Here is a 5,063-nt window from a genome sequence, read left to right as displayed (position 1 = left end):
TTGTTTTCGGCCTGCATCCCCTTCCGCCCTGCTAAGGCCCAGCAGGCGCTACCGCCTTCCGCAGCCCGCCCTGCCGGCCTGCTCCCTAAGCCCGCGCACGCGCCCCTTCGGGCCTCGGCCCAGGTGCAACAGCGCCTGCAGCCTGGGCCACGGCCATTCAGGCCCCGCTCGTCAGCCGAAGCGGCCCGCGTTGGCTTGGTTCCGCAGCCGCTGCCAGATGGGTCCCGTCCGCCAGCCGCGCTGAGCCGCTGACATCTCGGTCCCACACGTCAGTAGCACACGGCTTCTTCCCTAATGGAATCCCGCGCAGGAGACGGAGGACGCCGCCGCCGCTCGATCAGCTCCGGATCCCGCCGGCGTGCAAGACGAGGATGGACGCGGCCTATAAAGGGCTAATACTATGTGCCCCGCCGCCATTTGAAACCCTGTAAGGAGCCGCCGCCGCATCTCGATTCTCCTGCGTGCGCCATCCCTACGAGCAGCCGCCGCCGTCGATCTCCTCGCCTGCGGTGCCGCGTCCCCGCCGGCGAGGCCTTCACGACGACCTTCGCAGAGAGGTGAGGAACCTGTCAGTGCCTGTCCCTCCCTCTCCCTCTCCCTTCCTTCCACGCGCACGAGCTCGCCGAATCCCGCCGTCGTTACCGCCGTCTCCGGCCTCCGTTCGTCGTCTAGGACACCGCAGCGGAGTCCGCAACGTCAATATCTACGCGTAGGAGTAAACCCCGTTCCCGGCTGAGCTCTTTAGCCCGAGCGCCGCCACTTTCCGGCGAGCTCCTGCCGCTGCCCATGGCAGCGCCACCGTGCCCAGCTGCGCTACCGCCGGCGCCACTGGTCAACCTCGCGGGAGACGATCTTCAACCGTCCGATCCGGAACCAGTGGGCCAGATCCGATCTGGCCCGGTCAACAGAAGTCAGCAGAGCTGACTAGGCCACCACGTCACCTGCCACGCAGGCGCCACGCGAGTACTAACCCAGTCAACTCGGTCAGCACCGGTCAACCCTTGCTGTTTTGCATGAAAGCCTCCACATTTCTTCAAAATCAACCATCCGTCCAGCGCAGTTCATAAGTATTTAGAACTAAGCCCTGTTTTTATCGTTTTAGCCCCTGATGTTCTAGGTTTTAGCAACCGCAGTCCAAGCCTTTAATAAAAGTCAGTTTGGATTGTTTTAAATGCGAAAATACTTTCAGTAATTCACTGTTTTGCCACTGGACCTTTGTTTTAGCTATATCAAGTGCGTTTTAGCTCTGTTTAGGCCCGTTTTTGTTGCTTTAGCTTCATAACAACGTAAGCTACGTGTTACCGACAATGTCTTATATTTCTGAATTTTATTCATTTAATCCTATTATAATTTGATTAGTGTTTATTCAATACCTTTTCAAATTAAAAGCAACTTAGGTTTATACTTTGATCTTTGATAAATTCAATGATTAACTTGATTAATACCAACTTAAATGTTTTTTAATTTTAAATTTGTTTAGTTTAAACACGAAATATATAATGATTCAATTAGCTGCTCTCACATGTTCTATTTTTTTCTTCTAAATTTCATGTTTAAATGGCTTCAATACTGTAGCAATATTTGTAAATAATATATGATTATGGTTTTACTCTAGTTCTATAACTCAATTTAATTTGACTTTAGTATATTTCTTTGGAATGTCTACCACATTGTCTTATTAAATAAAGTAAATGCAAAATATAGTCTGTATTTGATAACTTAAATCCTTTGGCAGTCGTTTTCCCTTTCGACGATAGCTCGGCTCCGGTTTTAGTCATTCTTGCGCTCTCACGATCGTAGCAACGAGTCGTGCCATTTAGTACGCTCTTTTCAAAGTTTTCGCTCTTAGTCCTTTTGTGTGTTTGCCTGTGCTGTGGTTTGCTACGACTTGCGAGTAGTATGTAATATCGATTTTCGTTGCCTTACCTGACTATACAAAAATGATACTTTGCTTACTTGGTGATTATTATCCTATTGGTCCGGCTTCCATGCCAGCGCAAGGCAGAAGCCTGCATCACCTCATGTAAATTTTTTAAGTACATATCCCACCTACCGGTCTATTGATCTTCCTTGCTCTCAATGTTGTCTATATATATTCATCATAACTCTTTGTTTTGCAGGATACATAGAAATTGGAAATCGAAAGTGCTCCACCAACGAATCTAGATCAGATAACCTGGGCGAAACATCAGGGTAACACAATCTTTCAATTCCTACTACTATTCTTGATGCATTCAATCCCTGGAAGAATGAAATAACACTACCTAGGCGTATGCTCCACCTTACTGCTTCGCCAGAATAAGAGTAAGTCAGTTGCAACAATTTCCTGCTCCCGATGTATAGATCGATCACAAATTTTTGTTCAGTCTTAGTGCACATACTAGTAATTCTTATTTCCATTTCTAGTCCACGAATCAGATTATACCGCCTTCCATCCCATGTGCAACTTGAAGGTAGCCACTTCAGATTATTTTTTCTTCTGAAGACAACAATACAGAATGAATTTGAATGCATAGCGCTGGCTTGTTTTACTCTGTTAGGTAGGAGACATGTTGTTTGGTTGACATGTTTGCCACCTGGTTTCTTGCACATTCTAAAATTTTCTATGACAACACGAACTAGCCGAAAATGCTCTCCAGCGTTGAAGAGCCTATCGTTGCCGAGCGAGGCGAGCTAGCCAAGCAAACCAACCGGGCGCGCCCTAAAACACTGATCTCAAACCTGTATATTTGTAGTTACCACCAAGGAGTGCTTTTCAAAAGCATGTCCAAGGGTTTTTTCCTTTGTAAATTATTACGTGGATCAGTTAGAACTTTATATTATGGACCCACTACTTGTGAAAATATCGTATCTATCTAAATTACCACAAATATCTATACTTTGCTAGCTGAGACAAATGCTCATTACCTAACATGATGAGCCAATTCTTACAAAAGTTTCTTGATAAAAGCCCTTTTTTCAATAATTATTTGACGATCCATGGCTGCTTAGAGAAAGGCTAGACGCTCCTTTTGCATGTCAACATTTTACCATCCATGGTTGTTTAGAGAAAGCAGCGGAGTGCGCCTATACATGTGCTGATGTGCACACTATCATACGTTTTGTTGGGTTGGGTCACAACTTTTGTTTGTTTGTTTAAGCAACAAAATCCTTAGTTCACTTGATTGAGTTAGGTCCTGTTTGGATTGGGTAGAGCTAATTTTTAGCCAGCTAAAAGTAGAGCTAATAAATAGCTGGGTAATAATTAACTAGCCCAAATTAGCTCATCCAAACAGGAAGCTAATGAATAGCTAGAATCTTAAAAAAATAGTTTTGTCCTTGGTTGCTCACTGCGTTGTTGCTGCTGCTGCTCACTGCTACTCACTACGTTATTGCTGCTGCTGCTCACTACTGCTCACTGCGTTGCTGCTGCTAGTATACGTAGGAGCTCAGGCTCGTCCCACGTCACCTATGAAATTGGAGAAGCAACCACCATGATTTACAGATGGTTCAGAGGCAGAACGTGGAGAGAGTGATGGCCACGGTGATTGCAGCCACCGCGCGAGATCGACCACCTCAACACTGGACGTGCCCTTGAACCAGCTGATCCGCGACAAGTGCTCCGTCTCGAACTCCATCTTGAGCCGCATGCCGGGGCACCAGGGGACCTGCATGGACTCCTTGACCACGGCTGCACGCATGCGCTCGTGCGTGGGTAGTGCACCACCTGGAACGGCTGCCAGGAGGCGACCAGCCTCGTCGCCGTGACCATGCCCTTCGCTAGGATCTTGCTGTCCGATGGACCTGCGGTAGGGGCGCCCGGGCTGGCCGCATTGCAACGCACCAAGCGGCCGGCAGAGCCGTCGCAACCACCGTCACAGAACATGTGCTTGGTGCACCGTAGGTCTATGTGGACCGTGTCGTCCTCCTCGTGGACGAAGACGACAGAGTCACCGGCCAGGAGCTTCCTGTTGTTGACGAAGTTGCTCCACCCAGTGGTGAGCAGGTGCCGGCGTGGGGTTCCCTGGTAGATGTGGTAGAACGTCCACTCGATGCCGTGCACGTCCCTGGCAGAGATGAACTGCGCGGGTGGGTTGAAGTTGTAGTCCAGCTTTGGGAAGATGGTCTGCACGCAGAACCACGGCACGAAGAAGCCGTTGGTGCCATCGTTGTTGGCGTTGGACTGCGTCATCGTCATATGGCGAAAGACAACGGCCAAGGCTGCTGCTGCTGCTAGTGGCCGTCCCCGGTGCCCCTGCTCCCCTCGCTCTTCAGGGCCTTGCCCTCCTCCGCCATAGGCTTAGGGGCGGAGCGGGACAAGGCATATCTTGGAAAAGATGTCATCGATGTCGGGCTCGGCTATGAGCCTGACGGCCACGACGTGGCACGACACAAATGGCGGGACGCGCGCGGCGTGCAGGTCCACGGCAGCACTGGCTTGCTCGGCATGGCCCCACGGGAAGTAGTAGACCGTGGCGCTGATGGGTGGCACGGTGCACATGGAACCCACACACGCCTGCCACAGCTGTGGGTTCATGCCGTACCCCCTCGGTGCCGCCACGATCGGCCTCCGGCGTTGGGGCCGGCGGGGGCATCCGCACCGCGAACCTAAGCGTCGTCCCGTGCCGCTTGAGCGCGCAGGCTGCAACATGTTAGGTTTTCTTTTAGTCATGTTCATCAGATCGGGATGTATTGGTAGTAGGAATAGGTGTTCGGGATCATAGAGAGACAGAGAGAAAAGGGGTGATAGGTTGCAAACCATCAAATGCCGTAGTTGTCGAAGCTCCGGCCGGGGTTTCGTTGACGGACGCCATCTGCGCGCCGGCAGCGACGTTCGGTGGAGAGGGAGTCGGCGCTGTGGCGTCCTTGGCGACGGCGTGTGCGTCGGGGTGGCGTTGCCGGCGTCGGTGGTGCTTCCCGTCGCTGGCAGCGCCCCTTCTCAAGATCGGGTCTAGGGTTAGGATGTCGGTGGGGTGACTGGCGGCGCGGTGAACCTCGTACTGCGAGCCCCGGCCCCCACCTTTCCTTTATAGCGCTGCGCGACGGGGTCCCACCAACCATGTAGGGTTGGGCGCCCCCGATCA

General features: G+C 51.3%; 1 pseudogene; it reads right to left on the bottom strand.

The window, feature by feature from the left end:
- Positions 1-3,428: 3,428 nt before the first annotated feature.
- LOC136507569 (auxin response factor 10-like) lies at positions 3,429-4,616 on the bottom strand (annotated as a pseudogene).
- Between the last annotated feature and the right edge of the window lie 447 nt (positions 4,617-5,063).

This window comes from Miscanthus floridulus, chromosome 15 (assembly GCF_019320115.1).
Source record: "Miscanthus floridulus cultivar M001 chromosome 15, ASM1932011v1, whole genome shotgun sequence".
Taxonomy (NCBI): Eukaryota; Viridiplantae; Streptophyta; class Magnoliopsida; order Poales; family Poaceae; genus Miscanthus; species Miscanthus floridulus.
Note: the sequence above shows the minus strand (reverse complement) of the source record. Positions and strands in the feature narration are given on the sequence as shown.